We start from the raw sequence: 27,001 nt of genomic DNA, 5'->3' as shown, positions 1-27,001 counted from the left end.
GGAGTGTCATTTATACAAACTTAAGAGGAGGATAATTTGGTCCATAATTTGGGTAGGAATGTTTTTTTAAATAGAATATTCCTTTAGGAAATATAGACATTGACTTATTTGCTTTTTTATTTTATTTTATTTTTTTATAGAAACCTCACATGGGATTGTCATTTTATCCATAGTTTTCACAAAGATAGTGTTTTGTGGAACCTTTAAAGAGGTTGGTGCAATTTACCATTTTAAATTCTATGGAAGAAAATAGAATACTTTAGCCTATAATTTTTTTTTTTTTTTTTTTTTTTTTTTTTTTTTTTTTCTTATTGTTTAGAGGAATTTCTAATAGTTTCAAATAGAAATCATGTTTTAAAGTGAATGGGTTTTTCTGAAAACTTTTCTAACCGCATTATTAATCGAGGTTATCATGCGTTCTTGAATTGTCTCAGTTCAACCGAATCATAAGTTTTTAATTGTATAAGAACAATCAATTATGAAATACATAATTTCTTAGATCATAAAGAATTTCATATCAATATAGGGAAACACCCCGATGCCCTAGTATTTACATTATTGATTTAATCAGTTTTTATTATTATTCTTGTTAACAATCACCAAGCAAAAGTATTTTTCTTCTTCACCCAAATTGTTATTTAATTATATTGTCTTTGAATTTACTCTGCTCCTTGTGGTTCAACCTTGATACTTCGAGAATTATATTGCTACGATCTCCTGCACTTGGGAGTGAGCAAGCACCTACACGTGGCACACGATAGATAGGGTGTCATCTCACAATACATGTGTTGAACTCGGAACACAAAGCGATGGACGATTTTGTTCTTGCCTCGTCTTAAAGACGAGAGCATGAACAAGGGGGGCAGTTGATGAGTTAGAAAGTAAATGTGGAATAGTCATTCAATGCCAATGACGATCCCACGAATGTTACACACTTATTGCGCGCATTAATGATAAAACGTAACGGACAGAGCAACGGTAACAAGTGAACTATGTACCTCAAAGCTCCCATTCATGACACACTACCTGTTGCTCATAAATGCCAGAATTCATTATACACTGTTGTGAAATTTTAAAGTACTTGGAAGTGTACGAATTGTACCGAAGTATAGTTTGACAAGAACGAGGTCGAATTCATAGGGACTTGAATGAACGTAGGAAAATTAATCAAATCTTAACCAAATTAATCCTAATCTAGTTTAATAAAAATTGGTTGATTGAAATTAAATATACTAAGCAAATAATTAAACTAAGCAAAGATATAATATAAAGCAGTAAAGAGATGTAAATAATTTAGAGAAAGGAACTAAGGTCTTGGAATCAACATTGTTAATTCATATCAGCATATATTTACAATCATTAATTTTTCCCAACCACTACATGATAATCTAGAAATCAATCTTGCTACCATGTAGAATATTATCATTAAAACTTCTATTTAAATATCTAAAGCATACTCTTCTTTACTTCCTAGGTATAAAATCAAATCATTAATTATATCCGTAGCCAAACAAATCACAAGAGATATCAAATTTTAAAATCAAGAAATAATAAACCAAACATTCAATTAATTAAGATATATCCTAAATCATGAGAAAAACATGATTGAACTCATATTTAGAATCCTATCTTAGTCAATTGATCATATGAAGCAAGAACAATTTAAATCGTTAAAGAATAACTATTGTGGGAAAAATCAAATCACATAAATATTATTGATAATCCTTAACAAGGTTTCATCCTCAACCCTAATTATAAATTTAGCTACTCATGGTAATTGAAATAAAACACAAGAATAAAATACTAAACATTAAACTAGACAAATAAAATAGGGAAAGAAATAGTCACAATGTTGTCATGGAGAAAAGCTATAGAAAAGCCACATGCGGCACTGTCTCTTGTTCCAATTTTCTGTTTTGCATCCCAACCCTAGCACTAGCCTTTCTGAATTTTGCCCTAAAGAGCCTTTAAATAGCTTAAGGAATCCTATTACAAGTTGAATTCATGTTTGGAGAAAATCCCAGATTTTATGGTTTCAATTAATCGATGATTTTGGCCCATTTAATGTTAGAATTCGGACTTTTACTAAACTAAAAAGTTGTAGCCTTTTAAGTTAAATTTCCAGCACAACTTGAATCATCTCAATTAGACATCTGAGCCAAAAGTTATGTCAAAACTACTAACTGATGTGCAGGCTGGAATCCTAATCCAAATTGGACTTGAATTTGGTGCAATTTCTTTTGATTCTTTACTCCAATTGGACTTAAATTTAGTTGGGTTGGCCTTCTTTAACTTCATCATGACCCTTGTAAAAGTAAAGTCCATTAGCTTTCTTCTTTGTATAAATCCACTTATTTAATTCCATTCTTTTACAAAAGACAAATTCACGTGATAAAATTTAATTAAGCACAAAATTGATTATTTAGCATTATTCCAAAACCAAATATAAAATGCATGAATTAACTCAAAATAAGTATGATAATACTTTCTAACAATGATATAAATATGCAAAATTAAGCTATTATCAATGCACATCAAATACCCCCAAACCTACATTTTGCTAGTCCTCGAGCAAAAGAGATAAAGAGTAAAACAAAACAAAGAAAAAGGAAATCCTAACTAATCCACTTTCGTTGGAAATTTTGATTGTATTTAGCATATGCAACAAGCCTTTAAACCCCTAGCTTACATTAGTGGATGAGTTGTAGTATCGTAAGAGTTTGCAGGGAATATACCCACAAAATTCTGAAAATGAATACCAAAAACTAAAAATAAAAATAAAAACAAAACAAAGGAAATCAAACAAAACCTTTTTTTTTTTCATTAGCCTTGTGCAAAGAGGATTAGTTCAAGTTCAAAAACACTACAAATGCTAAAGAAATTTCTCATGCCATCAAAACTAAATGTGAGTGAAAAGTGGTAGCCAACCCAAACATATTCTTAGTTTTAAAATAAACTTGATTCGAATATCTATTTGAAAGTATGCTTCAATTCAAATCTTCCAGTGTTATCACTTAACAAATGAAATCACTCTAAAATGAGGTGTAACACTCTTAACGATATATATAAGCGGAATAATGCAAGCAAAATCAAACACCTCACGTATAAATCACATGAAAAAAAAAACGTTTAATCAAGAAAGAACAAGTAGTCTCATGAAAAGATGCTAAAAATAATTTATACCACACTTTTTATTCAGTCATATCAATATCTGAACTACACAATTTTTAGGATCAAATAAGGACTTTATTAGGACGTAATGTAGGCTAAAAGCAGAGGGAATGAAATAAAAATGGGTGAAGATAAATATAAGAAGTGTTTTCAAGATTAGTCAGAATGTCAACTCTTTTTGGAATTTTCATTCAACATTGTTTTTCAACTCTTCTTCTTCAAATTAGTACTCCTTCCTTCCATTTCACTTTTCAAAATTTGATGAGAATCCTTTTTATTTTCTTCTTTTTGACACTTTTCTTTTTTCTTTGATTTTTTTTTTCTTTCTTTTTTGAATTCTCGCATAAACCACTACATTGAAACAAATTGATCAAATTCTATCTTGAAACACTATGGATAAGGGCTTTAAGAAAGAAAGGCTAATTAAAAGACTCAACAGGGTGACTACCGATAATGTATCAAGAAAGAAAAAGAAAAACACATATATGGCTCAAAGTAGACAAAAATGGCCTAATCTCATCTCTCAAAGACTAGTATAATTCATTCAACATCAATGACTTCAAAAGATTTAAGTGTGGCATAAAATTAATTAATTTTTTCTTGGCCAAAGGAAAGAACAATGAGACTACAACAAGGAAAATATGTTACGCACTTCCAAATGAGCTTTAAGATTAGAAAAAAAAAAAAAAAATAAAAAGAACCCTCCAAAAATAATGGTTGGCTCAAAACTCACAAGGGTTACAGTCTCCACATTGTTATCTTCAAGATTTTATAATCACTTTTATCCTTCAAAAACAAGTTGTGTCTGAGTGGCTACGTGCATATGCAATGAATTGAGCATGAAAGTAATGAAATTCTTTAAGCAAGAGTAGCATAATGAACTCAAAACATAAACCTCAAGCTAGGCAAATGATTTTTTTTTTTTTTTTTGGTACTAAACAAAACACAACAGAAAGATAGAAATCTATGTACATCCCCCCAAACCTAAACCAAACATTGTCCTTAATGTTAAAAATGTACTCTCAAATATATTTCTTGAATGAAAAAAGAGCAAAATATTAATATGCAACATGAGAACAAAGTAGAAACAAGTAAGGTAAGGAGAAGGAAGAGACGTACCTTGATCAAGTTGGTTGTTATAAATTTTAATTTTTTGTCAAATATCAGCTAGAACAAAAGAATATAAAACTAAACATGAAAATAAACACAAATATTAATCTAAAAGCAGAAAATAAACAAGAAAAAGATTTTTTTTTTTTTTTTTGCAAAAAGATTTAACACAACTAGAGATCAATCCTGATAAACAGGACCATCCAAACCTCAACAACAAGATGGAGATAAATAATGCATATTATAAATGGACTAGTCCAATGAGATTGTAACTTACATAGGTCAAAAACATATTGGGAGGCTTTAGCAATCCCTTCCAAGTGAATTCTATGCATAACCACAAAGGGAATAACACCCTTAATATCAGCAATTTTCCAGACTTGAAGTATACTTATCAATTGATGTTCCTAAAAGTCATCCATGGTGGTTTTACAGTAGATGGGAGTGGGGATGAAGAAAATGGAAGAGGGACTACTTTTGGTTGCCAGCTATCAGTACTTAAGAGAGGAACAAAATCCAATAATGCATTGACCTCCTTAATTGATTTTTCAATATCCAAATTGCAATAAAAAAGGGTTAAGCAAGCCTTTTGGGGATCCTCACAACTTGATTGTATGAAAGTATCATGGATTAGGCTCCCAATCATGTTAACCTCGCATATATTCTCATTGTCTGGTACTTGCTTACTTATGTCAAAGATATTAAGCTCGACAGTTATATTTCCAAAAGAAATCTTCATCACACCACTTTGACAATTGATCAAAGCATTGGATGTGGCTAAGAAAGGGCAACCCAAAATGACATGGATTTGTGTATTGGCATTTAGAGCAAGCTCAGTGTCTAACACAACAAAATCAATAGGAAAATAGAATGCATCCACCTTAATCAACACATCCTTAACAATACCTCTAGGAATTTTCATAGATCTGTTAGCTAACTGGAGTATCATGATTTTGGGTTTTAGCTCCCCCAAACCTAGTTGTAAATAAATTGAATATGGCATTAAGTTCACACTTCCCCCCAAATCTAGCAAAGCTCGCTCAATGAGACGATCCCCAATCTTGCATGAAATTGTAGGAGATCCAAGGTCCTTATATTTATTTCACTGGATATTTATTCTGAATGATTAAATTGACTTGCTCTGTCAAAAATGCCTTTTTAGGGACATGTGTCTTTCTCTTTATTGTCGCAAGATCTTTTAGAAACTTAGCATAAGTAAGAACTTGTTGAATTGCATCAAGAAATGGAATATTTATTTGCACTTGCTTAAAAACCTCTAACATGTCTCCAAATTGTGCACTTTTCTAACTAATTAAACTTTGATGAAATGGAGCTTTAGGAACAAACTTCTTATCAAGGGGAGAACTAAGATCCTGAATTGGAATGGAGGGTGGGTTGTCTTTCTTTTCTTCATGATCATCATGTGAACTATGAGTTCCTTTTTCCTTTAACACAATATTTTCATCATCCTCTACTTTTGGCATTTTCACTTGATTATCAACTTGCTTACTAGACCTAAGGGTAGTAATAGATTGAACATGTTCTTGTTCATGAGTAGAATTAGAAGAACCATTGATGGCATACTGCCTTTTTGGGTTAGGTATAGGTTGACTAGAAAACTTTCCTTTATCCCTCTCTCTAACTTGGGTTGCTAACTAGCCAACTTGATTTTCCAACTTTGAAATAGCTTGAGTATTCAAATGGGTGGAAAATTTTCACCTTTTGAATGGCTTGGCTAGTTGATTGCATGAAAGTTTTGAGAGACTCCTCTAGAGATGATTGTTGTCTTGGTAGTGCTACAAATTGAGGAGTTGATTGAGGAATGGGAGGATATGCTTAAGTATGTGGACGAAATTGACTTTGTTGATGTATTTGTTGTCCACCTACATTTGTTGGAGGCTGATTTTGCCTCCATGAGAAATTAGGATGGTTCCTCCAATTTGGATTGTATGTCTTTGAAAATGGACTAGCAAATGGTTTTCCATAATTATTCAGTGCATTTGCTTGCATAGTATAAAAATTAGGGTAACCAATTGTGGAAGGGCACATTTGTGTTGTATGCATAGGACTCGCACAAATAGAGCATGCTTCACTTTAAACATGATTAACAGAATTCATGACTCTACCTAAAGCTAAAGCTTCAACCTTACGAGTGAGATTGTCCAAACTAGCTTTTATGTCTAAATCTTCACTAACTTAATACAATCCCCCTTTCTAAATTGCAAGGGCATATCTTTCTCTACAGTTGAAAAAATCCCATTGTTGTGAACTTTCAAATAAATTCTCAAGAAATTTGTATGCCTCATCATCTATAAGACTCAAAAATCCACCACCATTCACAGATTCAATCATATTACAATTTGTTTGAGTCAAACCATTATAAAAATATTGTATTAGTCTCCATGTTTCAAAACCATGATGGGAAGACTTTAAGATCAAGTCCTTAAATCTCTACCAACCCTTATAAAATTTCTCTTGTTCATCATGATAAAAATTTGCAATTTCTCTCCTCAAAGCATTGGTCTTGGCCATTAGGAAAAATTTAGAGAGGAATTTTGTGACCAATAGTTCCCATGAAGTGATAGATCCAGGTGACAAAGAATTAAGCCATGCTTTTGCCTTATCCTTCAAGGAAAAAGGGAATAAAAGCAAGTGAACATAGTCATCAGTGAAATTCTGGAACTTACAAGTAGCACAAATCTCAAGAAAATCCTTCACATGCATATAAAGATTTTCTCTATCCAATCCATAAAAAGTAGGAAGAAGGTGGATTATCTGTGGCTTCAACTCAAAATGTGTAGCAGTAGTTGCAGACAATACTATGCAAGATGGAGGATTGATGGTAATAGGTGAGAAAAACTCTTGAAGAGTTTTTGAATCATCTCTTGTTTCAAATAAATTCTCAAGAAATTTGTACGCCTCATCATCTATAAGACTCAAAAATCCACCACCATTCACAGATTCAATCATATTACGATTTGTTTGAGTCAAACCATTATAAAAATATTGTACTAGTCTCCATGTTTCAAAACCATGATTGGGAGACTTTAAGATCAAGTCCTTAAATCTCTGCCAACCCTCATAAAATTTTTCTTGTTCATCCTGATAAAAATTTGCAATTTCTCTCCTCAAAGCGTTGGTCTTGGCCATTGGGAAAAATTTAGAGAGGAATTTTGTGACCAATAGTTCCCATGAAGTGATAGATCCAGGTGACAAAGAATTAAACCATGCTTTTGCCTTATCCTTCAAGGAAAAAGGGAATAAAAGCAAGCGAACATAGTCATCAGTGAAATTCTAGAACTTAAAAGTAGCACAAATCTCAAGAAAATCCTTCACATGCATATAAAGATCTTCTCTATCCAATCCATAAAAAGTAGGAAGGTGGATTATTCGTGACTTCAACTCAAAATGCGCAGCAGTAGTTGTTGGCAATACTATGCAAGATGGAGGATTGATGGTAATAGGTGAGAAAAACTCTCGAAGAGTTTTTGAATCATCTCTTGTTTCTCCCATGGTGGATGGATAATCAAAACTAACAAGATGATTTTCTTTATCACGTATCGAAGTTCTCGTACACTAATTTAATTTTGTGCTTAATTGAATTTTATTGCGTGAATTTGCCTTTTGTAGGAGAATGGAATTAAATAAGTGGATTTATGCAAAGAAGAAAACCAATGGACTTACTTTTACAAGGGCCATGATGAAGTTGAAGAAGGCCAACCCAATTACATTTAAGTCCAATTGGAGCAAGGAAAAAAAGGAAATTTGCACCAAATCCAAGTCCAATTCAGATTAGGATTCCAACCTGTACATTAGTTAATATTTTTAGCATAACTTTCGGCTCAGATGTTCGATTGAGATGATTCAAGTTGGGCTTGAAAGTTAACTTAAAGATCTACAACTTTGTAGTTGACCAAAAGTCGGAATTGATGTTAAATGGGTCAAAATCGTCAGTTAAATGAAGCCTAAAAATCTGGGATTTTCTCCAAATGAGAATTCAACTTGTAATAGGATTCCTTGACCTATTTAAAGGCTCTTTAGGGAAAAATTCAGGAAGGCTAGTGTTAATGCTGGGATGCAAAACATAAAATTGGAGCAAGAGGCAGTGTCGCATTTGGCTTCTCTGTAGCTTTTCTCCATGATAGCATTGTGATTATTTCTTTCCCTATTTTATTTGTCTAGTTTAATGCTTAGTATTTTATTCTTGTGTTTTATTTCAGTTACCATGAGTAGCTAAATTTATAATTAGGGTTGAGGATGAAACCTTGTTAAGGATTATCACTAATATATATGCGATTTGATTTTTCTTACAATAGTTGTTCTTTAATGATTTAAATTGTTTTTGCTTCATATCAATTGACTAAGATAGGATTCTAAATATAAGTTCAATAATGTTTTTCTCATGATTTAGGATTTGTTTTGATTAATTGAATTCTTGGTTTTTTATTTCTTGATTTTAAAATTGGATATCTCTCGTGATTTGTTTGGCTATGGATACTAATGATGATTTGATTTTATACCTAAGAAGTGAAGAAGAGCATGATTTAGATATTTAAATAGAAGTTTTAATGATAATATTATCCATGGTAACAAGATTGATTTCTAGATTATTATGTAGTAGTCAGAAAAAAATTAATGATCATAAATATATGCTGATAAGAATTAATAAGACGGATTCCAAAACCTTAATTCCTTTCTCTAGATTGTTTACATTTCTTTACTGCTTTATATTATATCTTTGCTTAATTTAATTATTTGCTTAGTATATTTAATTTCACACAACCAATTTTTATTAAACTAGATTAGAATTAATTTGGTTAAGATTTGATTAATTTTCCTACGTTCATTCAAGTCCCTGTGGGTTCGACCTCATTTTTGTCAAATTATACTTTGGTACGGTTTATACACTTGCAATGATTTTGGCCCATTTAACATCATAATTCGTACTTTTGGTAAACTAAAAAGTTGTAATCCCTTAAGTTAACTTTCCAGCACAACTTAAATCATCTCGATTGGACATCTGAGCCAAAAGTTATTTAAAAAATACTAATTGATGTGCAGGCTGGAATCCTTATCTGAATTGGACTTGGATTTGGTACAAATTTCCTTTCATTCCTTGCTCCAATTGGACTTGAATTTAATTGGATTGACCTTCTTTAACTTCATCATGGCCCTTGTAAAAATAAAGTCTATTAGCTTTCTTCTTTGCACAAATCCACATATTTAGTTCCATTCTCCTACAAAAGATAAATTCACGCAATAAAATTTAACTAAGCACAAAATTGATTATTCATCATTATTCCAAAACAAAATATAAATTGCATGAATTAACTTAAAATAAGTATGATAATGCTTTCTAAGAATGATAAAATATGCAAATATAAACTATTATCAATGTACATCATCCATAAAACAGAAAAACAACTATAAAAGAAAGGAACAACACAATCCCAAGGTACACACATATACTCACCGAAAAACCACTCCAAGTCATTTTTCTCTCTAAATCATTTTCTTTCTTTCTGACTCAAGCATCAAAATTTTTTTGGCAAACACCACACCGGTGTATTACGCTTATTTCTCAAGCTTTCTTGCAGGTTTGGTCCAGAGGCACGACTCATCACGGGATCGTCCATCCAATGAGACGAGGTCCTCAACTTGGTGATTTTTAATATCATCAAAACTCATTTGGAAATTCGGTGTAAATATATCCTTATAGGACTAAGGAGGATAAGACTTAAATGACTTTAACCTTTAGACCTAAAAAGAGTGATGATGCTGATGGTGCTAATAGTAACAGTCTTATTGTTGTAAGCTACAATGAGAGCATGTGTAGGGAAGCACTCGCTAAGATGATTACCATGGATGAATTGCAATTAAAATTTGTTGAGCATGAAGGGCTTAGGCACTATAGTCGTGTGTAGCAGCCTAGGTTCACTGTCCCAACTCGCACTACTATTGTGAGAGATTACATAAGACTTTATACAATGGAGAGGGGATAGGTTGAAATTTTTTTGGCAAAGTCTACTCAAAGGACTTCCCTCACCACTAACACTTGGACTTGGATCCAAAATATTAATTACATATGCCTTACTACTTATTTCATTGATAACAATTGGCATCAAGGATGGACCCATGTGGGGACTAAGGGGCCTGACCCCCTGGTCCAATTTTGTTTTTGTTTTTATTTTTAATTTTTACAAATTATATACATCATTTTTGTAGTTGTTCCCTTTCCAAAACCTTAGGCCCCCTCCAAGTAGCAACGATCCAACCCAGAAACCTAACAAAAACAATAAAAATATTCATAATGGTGATAGTATTTTAGCCAAAAATCCCCCCCCCCCCCCCCCCCCCCCACTTCTGATATCCTAGCACTCCTAGCACACCACATTCACAACATGCAGCCCCATCTCCATCTAACCATTAACCAAACACTAATACACCCACACTTCATTTGGCCAATAATTCACTAAAACTTAACCAACCCAACCAGACCCCATCTGACCCCATGCCCAATTTTATCAATACACTAATTGATGACCTTGAACCACATACAGTACCTTCATTGGCCTTAGAAGATACTAGTACTAATTCAAGTGAAAACACCGATAATTTGCATGCTAGTTATCTACCAACACAGCTTGGCCCTTTAGGTAATGGAATAAATAATGCTTCCTTCTGAACTAGACCACCATGGCAACCTCTAAAAGTCTCAAACCTTCAATGGACTTGGAATGAAGGTAATGGTCCTTTCATTACAAATGGACCAAGTACCTGTCCCCATTATGAAGCCTTAGATTTAAAGAGTGATACTAAAGAAATTATGTTAAACCTAGACAGTTTAAATGAAAGTAGACCTGAGGCCATGAAGTGCCATGGCTGCGAAAAGGGTTGCATATTTGAGTCCCCTGATTCATTCATAGAGTCGTTAGTACAAAGACTAAATAGAGGGAGATTCAGATTTGAATTGAGGGATTCCAATAATGGGCCTAGACTCCTAAACGCCCAAAAAATGAACAATGGGCTTGTTCTATTAGACCAATTAGATAGCCCAATAGGTGACACCCAACTAAACAGTTTAGGGCCTAATGTAAGGGATCTTGGCCCTTTTGAACTCCTCAGTCTTGGCCTAGGACCTTCCTTACCCACTATAAACCTACCTTCATTTATTCCAACTACTAGTTTTTGGTGTAGTGAAATTGGGGACACACTTGCAAGGGAGATACCAAAATTAAGCTCAAAGAAGAGAATCAGAAAGGCGATAGGGAAGTTTGGGAGGAATATTAAATAGAGACTATTGTGTGGCTTATTTGATAGAGAAAACAACCAAATCCAAGCTATTTCTGATCAGGGGACCTCCACTGATGCTGATATGACTACAGGGCTTCGAGAAGCTAGCCTTCAATAGCTTCCCTAGCAACTATAGGGTCATCAGCTGGAACTGTAAAGGGTTGGGTAGCCCCTTTGCAGTTCTACAATATCAAAAAAAGGCCCAAGAGTATAAACTGGACATCATTCTCTTAATGGAGACCAAATTAACAACTAAGATAAAGGAGTTGAAATTTTGGAAAATTGTGGTTTTTGGAATGGATGGGAGGTTCCTAGAGAAGGCTTAAGTGATGATCTTGTAACGAAACTGCCCCAACTGTGTAGATATTATCTGCTTTGGGACCCATACCCCTCACAGTTTTGTTATTCCCAAGTTGCACTGGGGAAAAGGCCTCTATACATTGAAGGGAGGTCATTCCTTATAAACACATTCTTATGTGCTTCCGTAGGCGATGTGGGATTCCATGGAATGCAAGAACCCCCCCCTTTTTGGGTCACTACAATCCACCCCCCTTATGAGTACACGCGTCCTCGCGTGTGGGACCCACACTTCCAACTAGAGCATGGCTCTGATACCATCTGTAATGACCTTGCCCCAACTGTGTAGATATTGTCCACTTTGGGACCCATACCCCTCACGGTGTTGTTCTTCCCCAAAGCACACAGCAGTGGGGAAAACCCCTATACCCATTAAAGGGAGCTCATTCCTTATAAACACATTCACATGTGCTTCCCTAGGCGATGTGGGATTCCATGGAATGCAAGACCTCCCTTTTTGGGTCACTACAATCCACCCCCCTTACAGGCACACGCATCCTCGCGTGTGGGGCCCACACATTTGGCTAGGGCACAGCTCTAATACCATCTGTAACGACCCTGCTTCAACTGTGTAGATATTATCTGCTTTGGGACCCATACCCCTTATGATTTTGTTCTTCCCTAGGTTGCACTGGGGAAAAGACTTTACACATTGAAGGGAGGTCATTCCTTATAAGCACATTCTTATGTGCTTCCCTAGGTGATGTGGGATTCCATGGAATGCAAGACCCCCCCTTTCTAGGTCACTACAATCCACCCCCCTTACGAGCACACGCTTCCTCGCATGTAGGGCCCACACTTTCGGCTAGGGCATGGCTCTGATACTATCTACAATGACCCTGCCCTAATTGTGTAAATATTATCTGCTTTAGGACCCATACCCCTCACAGTTTTGTTTTTCCCCAGGTTGCGTAGGGGAAAAGGCCTCTACACTTTGAAGGGAGGTCATTCCTTATAAATACATTCTCATGTGCTTTCCTAGGTGATGTGGGATTCCATGGAATGCAAGGCCCCCCTTTCTGGGTCACTACAATACACCCTCTTACGAGCACACGCTTCTTCACATGTAGGGCCCACACTTTCGGCTAGGGCATGGCTTTGATGGTATCTATAATGACCCTGCCCTAACTGTGTAGATATTGCCTGCTTTGAGACCCATACCCCTCACGGTTTTGTTTTTCCCTACGTTGTACGGGGGAAAAGGCCTCTACACTTTGAAGGGAGGTCATTCTTTATAAACACATTCCTATGTGCTTCCCTAGGCGATGTGGGATTCCATGAAATGCAAGACCCCCCCTTTTTGGGCCACTACAATCCACCCCCCTTATGAGCACATGCGTCCTCACGTGGGGGACCCACACTTTCGGCTAGGGCATGGCTCTGATACCATTTGTAGCGACCCTGCCCCAATTGTATATATATTGTTCGCTTTGGGACCTATACTTCTAGCTAGAACCTGGCTCTGATACCATCTGTAATGACCCCACCCTAACTGTGTAGATATTGTCCGCTTTGGGGTCCTATACCCCTCACGGTTTTCTTTTCCCCCAAAGCACACAGCAATGGATCTACACAGTTGGGGCGGGGTCGTTACAATCAACTTCTCGAGAGTACAAAGTTAACAAAGCCTACCATATGCTCCATCAGAACCACCATCCTTCACTTCTGCAAAAAGGAATGATCCATGGTTTGCCCCAATTTGTGTGGAATCTAATTTGGAAAGTGCAACTTCCTTATAAAATCCTGACCTTTATTTGGAAAATGTTGCGTGGGAGTTTGCCTATGTTTATGGTACTAAATAAGAGAGGCATAACAATTCCTAACAATTGCCTCATATGCAATGAGGAAGAGGAATTTGTAAATCACTTGTTTCTACACTGTCCTTTTGCAAGAGCCATTTGGCATGGATCCAATTTAGAAGTTAGAACCTCAGATTTGGTACATAACTTAGTTACACGTTGGTTGGCATCTTGTATTCTACATAATGTAAACAGAGACAATGGCAAAATGTTCTTCTTGCAGTCCATATTCACCATCCTGTGGTCTATATGGAACCATCAAAATATGGTCCTACACCAAGGACAATTATCCAACCCAATAGAAGTTATTCTAACCTTTTAGTCTCTCACTTGCAGGTACCAAGAAGTTTTCCAAACCAATTAGGATCAGCAACACATATCTAAACAACAATCTAAGTAGTTGCTCACCAATGAGGGATGGAAGATCATTGAAAGTTCAAAATGTGTATAAAACACCCTTGAATGTTTAGACCCCAAAATAGAAAAATACCAATTCAAGCTTTATATCAAACAATTAATGTGCAGAACATAATAACAAGCTTATAATAGAATTAATAAACAATCTAAGCCAAATATAAACACATCCATAGTAGTAAATATAAAGCAAAGATAAAGAGAAGGAAGATGCAAACACACAGACAACACACGATATGTTATCAAAGAGAAAACCGAACTCCTCAGCGTAAAACCTCTCCGCCGCCTTCCAAGCGGTAAATAATCCACTAAATAAGGTAGGTGGGATACATGAGCAGCAGAAGACCCTCCAAGCCTAATCTACCCAAGTACCTAAACCCTCCAAGCTTCTTGCTCCAACGAGGTTACGCCAAACTTATTTCTTCTTTAGCTTCCCGAATTCTGCTACTATACCATAGCATTAACCAATGTCTCCTTCCAAACTGCTTCCCTTAGCACCAAATGAACCTTCTCACAGACGTGGATGTGGTGAGATAAGGATTTGGTTAAAAGCCTCTCAAGAATGTAACAATGGAGAGGAAGAGAGAAGAAGAATTTGTAGAGTCTCTAAGGTAAAGATTGGGGATAAGGCAATCTTGTTTTTCTTTAGGGTTTCTCTCATAAAATTCTCTCTAGAAGCTCTCTCAATTTAATGGATATAAGGGTCTATATATAGTGGTGTGTGTTTGGAATACGAAGAGTCAGTTTTTGCTAAATAGGGCTGATTGGCGGCTTACCCTCGTGGCTTGTCCAAGTCGCGAAGTAACGGCCTGGCCAGCCTGGGACTTTTGTCCTGTAGTGCGACAACTGATGCGACCCTTCAGCTCCCCATGTGTGCATCTCACGTGCTTGCAGTTGGCGGCTTGCCAGTTGCGAGTCAGCTGCGAGTCCTAGCCACGAATCTCCGCCTTCTTGCACATACTTGAGCTTTTCTTCACATCTTCTCACACACTACCCTTACAATAATCCCACATAAATACAGGGTTACTAAGTGCTTAAATTACAAGCAAATTGGTACGTAATAAAGCCAACAAAATGGTTGATAAATTTCAACCTTACAATCTCCCCCTTTGGCTATTCCGTGACAAAACTGTAAAACAAACTCTAGATTTAACGCGTGAGTTGGGAACAGTTTGAAAACTCACTCACACCTAACTCTAGAATTTGTGAAGTTTTAGAACCATAAGAACAAGTAACTCCTGACACACAACAACACAATAAGTTTATTGTATGCAGAAAATTTGTAATGCAAATGGAGCAAGCATAATGCGATCAAGCACAATGGAGTAAAGCAATAAATCATGGCAAGACCAAAAACAGGTAATCACTTCATACAAGTGATCACAGTGTTCATTCACACTTGGAATAAACATCCGGACATTCAAGTTGACAAACTCAAGGCAAATCACTTGAATGACCAACACTCAACCAATGCACAATACATGAAGTATGTACGTCTAGGAAAAATCCTACACGGGTACAAGAGTGACAATACTTAAAAAGGAATGCATAACATTATGTTAGAAGTACTGATATAACAAAACACAAAGGCTGCATAAAGCATGATACAAACCACAAAGGCCTACAAGTGCATAAATAACCCTAAAAGCTTACAAAAGCAACATGGGTACAAATCAGAAAAAAGCAGATTATATGCTGAATTAATAAACCAAAGTGTTAAAAACATTCAAGAGATATGAGTTTAATCCAAACCAGTAATAAACCTATAATAACAACAGATAACCAAACCAAAGTAACAAAAGATTATGAATCTCCCCCTCAAATAAGCACTCCCCCTCAAGTGCTGGCCAAAAAATCTCCCCTTTTTTGACCAGAATGGCTAAAGGGTCGCTGTTGTAACTTGGTGAAAATGCCCTCAACTTAAGCTGTTAAAACATCGATCTGGTCCTACATGACTGCCATTCTCTCTGACTGCTCTCTCTGGCCTTCTCTAAAAGTCTTTTCCAATTCCTCAAGGCGCTTGTGGAGGTTCTCAAATAGCATCTCCAACCTATCAGGTTAAGGGGCAGACTGTGCTTGTGTAGTGCTAGGTTGCTGTAATACATGGGTGGCATGTACATATGAATCTGGCTCAGGAGTAGAAGGAGTAGCATGAATGAAATGTGCACTCTTTGGAGTTTTGGATGAATGACTTCTGCTAGCTTGTAGAGTAGACATAGAGATTGGTCAAGGACGAGCAATTATTTTCCCAATTAAGGAAGGAGTAACACCTTCACTTAGAATGAATTTCATAATGAGACTGAAAAATGGAAGGCACCCTCGTGCTACTGTTCGAGTCGCTGTCTTTCTTATGATATAAAAAATATGGGCACAGATGTCAATGGTGGTGCCTGTGATGAGATTACATAGAAATTAAGCCCTTCCAAGGTTGATATACATCATGTTGGTCAATGGATAGAGGTTGGTAAACATGATCAACTTTAATATCGTCAACTCAGGTGAAAACTTGGTAGTACTTATGGATGTGCCAGCACTGGAGATGTCATGGCCAGGACCAAGAACTTGGAGAATGTCCTGAATCACTGGAGTGCGATCATCATAGGGAGTTAGGTCGGCATTCTCAGGTCTAGTGATTTTAAGAAGTTCAGCTATGGTGTCCAGACTAATGATGAACTTCATTCCTCTTACCATATAGTGTAGTTCAGTTTCAAGATCAACTGTGTTCGTGAAACACTCCTTCACTAGTTCCATCATTGGATCAATAAAATTTCCAAATAATTTTGCCCAATCTTTTGCCTCGAAGATCTGAGGGACAAAAGTGGTTTCCAAAGTGTCAAATCTGACCTCTCGTTCCACTATAGGAGTTGCCTGGTCAAAAACGCTTGAGTAAGCATGTAGGTGCTAAGGAGTTCTGAATAACTCACTATTGAGTTCAGTAGATGGCTGTGATGAGGAATGTGTTCGTTTTGCAACAGGTAATATTCCCTCTTTTGTCATAACCTCTTTTTCTTTGGAGGATCGTCAAGACATCTATAAAAGAGCAAACACACAGCAAAGTACCAAATCCACAGCACACTCATTTTGTTAGATCTAGTTAAGAAATGAGAGTACAAAGACCAAACATATTTAGAGAACTAAGTCAATAGAGTGACAAAATAAGCATTGCCAACCCACAGAGAGTAATAGGCATTACAACACACTCTGTCAAAAATGAGCAAAATGTCACAGACAACAAGCATTTTAACACAATATCATGAAAGTGATATGCACAAACAGAGTCAATCAAGGTAAGAACACTCAGATAAGTCAAAACACCATGTGAAGCCACACTAAACAAGTCATTAGCAACAAAAACCCATTCAACAAACCCAACTAAAAGACCAAAATATTCACAACTACAATAACAGTTAATCAGATGACATTCACTAAAATGAACAACCCAAAACTAAACACCCAATAACACAATCCATTTTCAAAACACACAGATTCAAGAAAAAAAACACTTAGAACAGGAAATCCGAAGTAAAGGATAGAAAACCCATACATTTTTCTCGAAGATTTGAGAAGGAAAAAATGTAGAAATGGAGGTATCACAAGAGTGAACACGGAGTGTTTGAAATAGTGATTTGGGAAAGTTAATGAATAGTCACTAAAGCTCGAGGGAAAAACTTAAAAACAATTTTAAAACTGTCTTTAAAATGCAAAACACGCGTTTTTCGTGATTGGATCAAGTAGCCAGTAAGTCGGCAGGGTAAGCCGCGAAACACTGTGAAATCAAGATTCTTGAAAAATCTTCTAGGTGTTTTTTGCGACTGGAAGATCTACCCGCGAGGGAGTCGTGAGTTGAGCCGCGAAAATCTCTGTGTACCCCTCGCGACTGGACCTTCCACTCGCAAACAAGTCGCCACACTGAGCCGCGAAATATGCAAAAACACAAAATTTGAAAAATTTTCTAAGTCTTTTTCCAATTGCAGCCTTGACTCACCACTGACCCGTAAAAACTTTTGGAGTGAGCTTCGCGACTAGAGCATGCGACTGGACTTACCTGTGACTGAGTCGCCAAAATAGGGCAACATTGTTTTTGAAAATTTTGACATCTTTGTAAAACAAAATACTTTCAAAAAACAAACTAAAACACTAAAAAAATCTTTTTATGTTTGATCAACAAAGATTGAGTATGTGAAAACACATTTAATCAAGTACAATCACACAAATGAATATGGCATTCATTAAACATAGACTTGTGTGTTGTGTGTGGATATCAAAAATGAGATAGTCCTTAGTCTAATGTGAAGTTTCAATGATCAATTCAATCAAGGCATACACAACTAGCACTAGATAATGTGACCTATCTCAATTATAGAAACATGCATATATGACCTCCCACAAGCACTTGATAACAATTCTTTGAAACTTTTCATTTGGCTTCATATTCAACATATCATTTGCACTTTTTGAGTAAAGAAAATCTCATTTTGAGATAGATGCCTGAAATTTTTGATATTTCAATTGATGAGTTAGCCTTTGGCTTTTTGGGCATCATACATTTTATTTTGGTCGCTTTCCCTTTTTCCTAGTCGAATACTAGTATGTGCGACAGGATTTTGCAGCTCTATATCTCTTTTCATTTGGAGATTTACATTTAGAGAACTCTTTTAAGTATAAATAAAAAAAATATATAAAAAAAAAAGTGGGAAGATATATAGGCATGAGTCTATGCATGTCTCAAGATCAACAAAACCATTCACTAATCATTCATGACAAGATTGAAGATCTATTTATAACAGTCACATAGATTTTAGAATTTCTTCCACAATGATATGATTGCATGAGAGACAAGCTAAGTTCGTTAAATGCACAAAGCCATTAGTACAAAGGTATAAGGCAAAACATGCTTTGAGAAAAAACTCAACAAAGTCGATCAAACTTTTTGGATTTTCTACCTTTTATGTGTGTTTGGATTTTTGACACAAAAACAGTAAAAGATTGATAAAAAACATAACAAAAAAAAAATGTAAAAACATTTGAACCAAAGACAAACACATACACAAAATAACAACCTAAATGCTAGCAAGAAGCACACAACCAAGCATATTCACAAACATGGGAAGTATTGATGCATGGACATGTTGTAATGCTTATGCATGAGTATCCTTCGTCACCCACACGTCACGTGCGTTTGGGGTGATATCCTTAACGGATTGGGTATGAGAATTAGGACTATCAAACCTTCGTGTGAAGCTTTCCAGGCAATTTGTGAAGGCACCGATCATCTTCATCACATCCATCATTCCTGGATCACGGTTTTGACTTCTTGGTTGCTCACTACTCCAAAACCTCATGTCATTTCTTCTTCCTCGTGACCGAGGTGCACTTGCATTATTGTCTGCTCTCAGCTTTTGACAGTTGGGTCTGATATGTCCTTGCAATCCGCAATAGTGACAAACATAATCCGTTCTAGGACCCTGTTGTGATCTTGGAACTGATCTCCCTCTAGCTCCATATCTGGATTCTGATTGATTACGGGACTTATTTAACACCCATTGATCAGTCACATTCTTCTTCTTTTCAGCCTTAATTTTCTCAGGACTGGACCTATCCACAATTGTCTCCTTAGCCTTCACAAACTTCACTTCTTTGGTGACCTTGGCTGACGAGCTACTACCTCTAGTGTATCCTAACTCGGACTTGTCTGAGGAAAGTTTTTGTGATGAAATAACATCTTCTAGCTTCTTGGAGAAGACCCTTTCTATCTTGGCTTGTGCTTGCACCACCTCTTGCTCAAGAAATCTTACTTTGGTATAAGCTTCTGATAGCTCACCATTTAGTGTCTCAATTTCACATTTTGCCTCATTGTATCTGACCAGCAGGCTTTTGTAATCTTCCTCAGCTCTCTTCATCTTCTTCACAGCTGCCTTTCCTACCTTTGTATATTCAACTAATTTTTTAAGAAGTAAGGCGTAATTCTTCTAAAGACTAGATGTATCTTCTTCTTCTTCAGCCTCTGATTCTTCAACAATCCCAATAGACTTCTCATCAGAATATTCGCCAAGTTCCTTCACAAGTAAACCCAAATCATTCGAGGATTCCACATGTGCAATAGTCATGAATGCAGAGTAGTTTCCTTCTTCATCACAGCTCTCTTCAGAGTTAGAATTTGATGAATCAGTATCACTCAAGGTAATGGTATAGACCTTTCCTTTTGACTTCAAATAATTAGGACATTCCTTTTTGAAGTGTCCATGTCCATTACACTCAAAGCACACAATGTCCGCATGAAATTGAGAATCCTTCCCTTCACTTTTCTTAAAGTCTTTCCTATCACCTCTTGAGGATGGAAACTTCCCTCTGTTGAATGGTTTTCCACTGTTCTTCATCTTCAGAAATTTGCGGAAGTTCTTCGCAAGATACGCTACTTCCTTCTCCATTTCATCTTCTTCGGAAGGATCATCCATTCTTTCGGTGATGGTTTTGAGAGTAAGCGATTTACTCGTCTTGTGGGAAGGCAGTCCCAGTTCATATGTTTGGAGAGACTCAATCAGCTCTTGAATTTTGATCTCATCCAAGTCTTTACTCTCTTCTATAGCTGTAACTTTTGCTCTAAAGTTTTCAGGCAAGGATCTCAAGATTTTTCTCACCACCTTAGTATCTTCAATCTTCTCACCAAAATTGAGCTTAGCAATGACAATTGTGTTGAGCCTCCCATAATTCATCTTCACCCATCTTGAGCTCTTCAAATTTGGTGGTAAGCATTTGGAGTTTTGTGTCCTTCACCTTCTTAGTCCCCTTATAAGTGGTCTCCAAAATCTCCCAAACTTCCTTGGCCACTGTCATGTGAGATATCCTGTGGAATTCATCTGAAGACACACCATAGAATATAGCACTTAAAGCTTTACTGTTAGCATTGGCTGATGCAAGAGCTGCTTTATCCCATGTAGATTTAGCAACCTCCGGCCTAGTCCAACCTATTTTAACCGCATTCCACACAGTGTCATCAATAGAGCATAGAAATGCCATCATTCTAACTTTCCAGAAGGCATAATTGTTACCATCAAAAAATGGTGGAACATTGAGAGATTAAGACCTATCCATCTCAACAAGGGGTCAAGGTTCACACTCAGGTATTAAAACCACAACAAGTGTACCTGCTCTGATACTAATTGAAAGTTCAAAATGTGTATAAAACACCCTTGAACGTTTAGACCCCAAAATATAAAAATACCAATTCAAGCTTTATATCAAACAATTAATGTGCGGAACATGATAACAAATTTATAACAGAATTGATAAACAATCTAAGCCAAATATAAACACATCTACAGCAGCAAATATAAAGCAAAGATAAAGAGAAGGAAGATGCAAACACACAGACAACACACGATATGTTATCGAAGAGGAAACTGAAGTCCTTGGTGTAAAACCTCTCCACCGCCCTCCAAGCGGTAAATAATCCACTAAAGAATGTAGTTGGGATACATGAACAACAAAAGACCTTCCAAGCCTAATCTACCCAAGTACCTAAGCCCTCCAAGCTTCTTGCTCCAACAAGGTTACTCCGAACCTATTTCTTCTTTAGCTTCCCGGATTCCGCTACTATATCATATCATCAACCAATGTATATTGGTTCCTTCCAAACTACTTCCCTTAGCACCAAATAAACCTTCTCACAGACGTGGGTGTGGTGAGATAAAGATTTGGCTAAAGGCCTCTCAAGAATGTAACAATGGAGAGGAAGAGAGAAGAGGAATTTATAGAGTCTCTAAGGTAAAGATTGGGGATGAGGCAATCTTGTTTTTCTCTAGGGTTTCTCTCACAAAATTCTCTCTAGAAAATCTCTCAATTTAGTGGGTATAAGGGTCTATATATAGTAGTGTGTGTTTAGAACACGAAGAGTCAGTTTTTGCCAAACAAGGCTGATTGGCGGCTTGGCCTCGTGGCTTGTCCAAGTTGTGAGTTCAAGTCACGAAGTAAAGGTCTGGCCAGCTTGGGACTTTTGTCCTGTAGTGCGATAGCTGGCGCAACCCTTTAACTCCCCATGTGTGCATCTCACGTGCCTGCAGTTGGCGGCTTGCCAGTCGCAAGTCAGCCGCGAGTCCTAGCCACGAATCTCTACCTTCTTGCACATACTTGAACTTTTCTTAACATCTTCTCACACACTATCCTTACAATAATCCCACCTAAATACAGGGTTACTAAGTGCTTAAATTACAAACAAATTGGCATGGAATAAAGCCAACAAGATGGTTGATAAATTTCAACCTTACAATCATGATAAAGTAGTAGCTTACAAGAACAAGAAAACTAGAAGGAGTGGATATGCTTTTGAGGCAAAAACAATGGATGGAGTTGTGCTATTCACAGGTGGTGCAAGCAATGGCAGGAGACCTCATCAGCTTTAAATCCTGTGATGTCGTTGGCTTGTTATACTAATCCAAATTGTTTTGGAGTGGCCTATAGGACTTGATGTCCTATTTCAAGTGCAACTATAATTCCTAATTGTTTTAGGACTCTTAAATTGATACCTAACCGGCTTAGATATCCAAGTTCAACTTGGAATTGATTTGGACCTCACGTGCTCAAGAGTTGAGAATTAGAGTCCTACTTGTGGTAGTGTCTTTACTTGGAGTAGCACGTGAATATATGGAATACAATTCTATTAGGATTCATCTTTGCCGAGTTGATACTCTGTATGAGGAGAGGTGTTGCGGCAATTGTAGAGATAGAAAAGAGAGAAATAGAAAGTGCAATAGAGAGTTTTGGCTGCTGCATATTATTGTGAGAGTTCTCTAGTTTAGCATAGGATTCCTTCTCTTTGTGAGAGAGTTATTGGGTGTACTGAGAGAGCTATTGGGTGTATTTGGGTGTATTGAGAGAGCTATTGGGTGTATTGGAGATTGGGTGTGTGTGAGAATATTGATACACTAACTTGCATGTCTCCATATTTGATTAGTGCAATTTCTTCGTCATTGCCTGTGGATGTAGGCCAAAAGCTAAACCAAGTAAATCCTTAGTGTTCTTTTGTTTGTGTGTGTTTATTTATTTTTCAGATTTTGGATTTGCTTCGTTCCTATTGTTTATTTCTTGGGGTGCTTTCCTACAACCAATCCAGGATGCTGTGGGAGAGGCTATTATCAAAATCAGCGGGTTGGGCTACACTAAACTGCTAATTCTTTGCAACAATAAGAGATACGTGCAGATTTGCAGTCAAACAAGCAAGCCATCTTGGCTTGAGAAGACCTTCACTTCAGACTTGAACTAGCTTCAACAGCAAGGACTAGCTATACACCATCTTTTTGTACCTAAGGAAGTAATTTCAAATATTTTGGAATTTGCTCATATTATTGCTTGCTTCCCTGTTCACCACTGTAGGCTAAATCCGAACTCATCTTAAGCCTAGTAGTCCTTCGTCGTACTAACTTTTTATTATCAATGCATGTTTATCTAGTATCAAAATAAAAAATTCTATCTTTTATCTCAAAAAAGTATCAAAATAAAAAATAAAAAGTTATGTAAATGATTTTTTTTTTAATTTTTTTGGTGAAAAAATTAAAAAGAAGAAGAATGTTAGGTTGACAAACAATTTTGTCTTTTCTATTGGAGCTAGCTAGACAAGTCACAAATCTCACCTTCCGGGAAGTGTCAAATTTTGTCATTTCATATATAATTTTTTTTTTTTGAGAGAGTTCCAACCTATGACGTCTGCTCCTAATGATAGCTATTTATCATTAGACTAAGACACCAATCAGTTTTTGGTGTAGGTGGAAATTGAACCTCAGATCTCTTATTTAATCATCAAAGACTTTACCAGTTAAGCTAACTGGAACCTACTCATTTCATATCTATATATATATAATAGACGAAGCTGAGAGAAAGTGAGTGCCTACAATTAGGGACGTGTTGACAAGTCAGAAAAGTGACGTCACTTTAAAAAAAGCGATAAATTATAATTTTTCACTAAGTTAAATACTGTTTGGAGCCCTATGGGTATAAAAGGAAAAACCAACCGCTGAGACCCCAAAAAAAAAAAAAAAAGACTGCTACACGGAGAAAGGAGAAAGAGAGACCGACAGAAAAGAGAGACAGAGAAATAGAGAGGCAGAGAATGGAGAAGGAGAGAGGGATCGAGAGATTAAAAACTGCAGTTTACAATCAAGAATGAAAAGATGTCTCTCACTTCCTGTCAGATTTCTTCATCTAACTGTCCGCTAATTTCTTTCCCTGGAATAAGAAGAAGTAACGAAGATGAAGCATCAAGAACGAAGAGGACTCAAGAATGAAATAGAGGAGCAGAGATAGAGAGAAGGGCGCCACCCAGGTCTTCTGCCATCACCGTAAGCCTCCACTCACTACCCGACTATCGGAATCGAAATCGCTACTGGTATAGTTCTGTTTTAAATTTAAAAATTTAGGGTTTTTGGTTTTTATTTGGAGAATCAATTGGGTGTTAATTATGATTTAGATTGGTATTTTGGGTCAGATTTGGTTTTGATTTATAGATTGGTATTTTGGGTTAGAAATAGAGAGAGGCGATGAAACAGAGAAAGGCGATGTGTACACGGAGAAAGAAGCAGAGAAAGAGAGAGGCGACGAAAGCAAAAAGTTTCATAAAACAATTTTGCCACCATCAAAGAGACAGGCCATGTACCCATAACCAGTAAAGTTAATGTTTTTGTTTTTTTTTCCTTTTCCTTTTCGTTTTCAAATCTAGGAATTGAATATAATTTGGGTTTGAATTTCTTGGTTGGATTGGTTTAGATTTAGATTTTGTAATAATTTTTAATTAGGAGTTTGGATTAGAATAGGTTTTGTTTTGCCTATTTGGGTTGCATTCGTTTTGGGTATCTGCCTACATGCATGGCATTTCATTTATGTTTTTTTTATATAATTTTTTTTTTTTTTTATAATTGATATACATTTCATTACCTCTTTGATATATTTTGGTTTCCTATGTTCTCTTTGTTCGTTTTTGTAAAGTTATTTGAGTGCTTTTTTTAATAATAAAAATAAAAAATAATAAGTTTTTCCTGCAGTTGTCAACAAAGGCTATGGCATTCACTGATCACAGTGATTGAGGTATGAAATGCAATAGAATGAGTACCAAAATTAAAGGTAAGTTTTTACAAATTTTCCCCTTTATTTTCCCGGTTCTTAATTTATACTTCTGTTAACAAGTGGTTGATTTTGTATTTACATTTAAAAACACCAAAACATTGTCACTTTTCGTTTGGTGCATTAAGGAAATGTTTCAATGATATTTTTCATATTTTAATGATGTTCAGTCTCTTTGATAGTCACCTCTTCTTTCTCCCACCATTTTTTTCCCTAATTTAAATTTTAAATGGTTAATTTGACATGCTTACTATTTTTTTAATCTCCGTTTTTTGTTATTAATTGTTGTGTTTGGTTTTGGGGACAACTTCAATGCATAAAAACCTAGAATCATCTGAAAACCAAAACTGCAAGTTGTTTTTTATTTTTGTTTTACTTTTTGCTTCCAATTTTTGTTTTGTGTTCTCTTTATTTCATATATTTCTTTCTTTTATTGGCTTTCACTTTTCAAGAAACTAAGGACTCTTCTCATGAAACCTTGCAGCAAGTTGTTATCCCAGGTCCAACACAGATTCTAATATGTACCTCTCATTTCTTTCAAGACTTTGTTTGCTCAAGTAATCAATTTTATTGCTCTACTAACTCATTATTATTCTCAACTTTATTCCCATCATCTATTAGAGTTTCAATTTTCATTTGATTTGGAATTCGTTCTTCTCAGATTGAAGTTGCTGATTTATGCCCAATATGTTTAGAATGAGAATTTAAGCTAAAGTTAATTAATATGCACTTGAATATTGTCCAGGCAACTTTGGTTAGATATGGGCTCAAATTGCAAATTTGGAAGTACTAATACATATGTGTTTGGGAAGTTTTTTTTGTTACATTTGAATTTTACAATGATTCATTAAGTGTTGTTTCTTATCATGTGCACAAACTATTTGATAAAATTCTTAAGTGATGTTTGTTGGCCTTTTTTATTCTCTTCCCCAGTGATGCTATTAGCCCAAAGCACCGACTCCTTCAAGGTCACTCTTTTCCTCCCTTTCTGACAAAATTGCATAATATAATTGTGGATCATTTTAACTTTTATTTAGTTTTACTAATTCTTTTATTTTCAAATTACTTTTAGTTCAAGTATTGTTGATTTCAAAAGTCAATTTGGTTTATAAGACTATAATCTGCACCTAAAATTTAGTTAAATTGTTTGTTCATTTTTCAGATTTCAATTTGCTTCCAATAAGGTTCCATTTCTTTATTTCAGCATGTTTACTTTTCTTTCCTTTTTTTTTTTCTCCTTTTTTATTGTTGTGCTTGGCTGCAGAGAAAGTCTCCGATATTTTCAGAAGTATAATATGAGATTTTTTGATTGGCTGGTGGTTGACAACTTTCATTGTGATTTGATGGTTGGGTTGTGTACATGAAAGCTTCTTAGAGAGCAACTTGGCTATTGTTGGTGGCAGTGTACAGTTAATGAGGAAGGATTGTCAAGGTAATAAAAAGTTTCTACCTGTCTTGAGTGTGAAAGGATTATGGGCTGTTTTTTTATTTTTTGGTTTTTATGGGTTTTCTTAATTCTTTCATGTTAAATTTATTGCATTGATTTTAGCAATGCTAATGAATTTTTTTGGGGGGAGGGTTTGTGTATAATATGATTGATAAAATTCCTCAATGAAGGAGTGGTACTGGTATACTATATAGATTAAAAAAGAGTTGTAACTGTAGTTTCCTTTATTTTAATTTTTGTTTGTTAGCCCACCAAGGAGATTAAATTTAATCTCAATCTATTGATATTGAACCATACTTTT

At 35.9% G+C, this 27,001-nt stretch overlaps 1 long non-coding RNA gene across 5 annotated transcripts; it reads left to right on the top strand.

Moving 5' to 3' along the window:
* The first annotated feature begins 24,150 nt into the window (after positions 1 to 24,150).
* Positions 24,151 to 26,933, top strand: LOC112017331 (uncharacterized). 5 transcript variants are annotated; one of them, XR_002883462.2, is made up of 6 exons: positions 24,151 to 24,522; positions 24,659 to 24,798; positions 25,175 to 25,253; positions 25,738 to 26,221; positions 26,416 to 26,437; positions 26,518 to 26,933. It is a non-coding gene; the product is annotated as an uncharacterized LOC112017331 (long non-coding RNA). The 5 variants fall into 5 exon arrangements; XR_010628247.1 differs by having other exon boundaries at positions 24,154 to 24,522; positions 26,187 to 26,221; XR_010628249.1 differs by lacking the exon at positions 26,416 to 26,437.
* The last annotated feature ends 68 nt before the right edge of the window (positions 26,934 to 27,001 follow it).

Source organism: Quercus suber, unplaced genomic scaffold (assembly GCF_002906115.3).
Source record: "Quercus suber isolate HL8 unplaced genomic scaffold, Cork oak 2.0 scaffold_46, whole genome shotgun sequence".
Classification (NCBI taxonomy): Eukaryota; Viridiplantae; Streptophyta; class Magnoliopsida; order Fagales; family Fagaceae; genus Quercus; species Quercus suber.
Note: the sequence above shows the minus strand (reverse complement) of the source record. Positions and strands in the feature narration are given on the sequence as shown.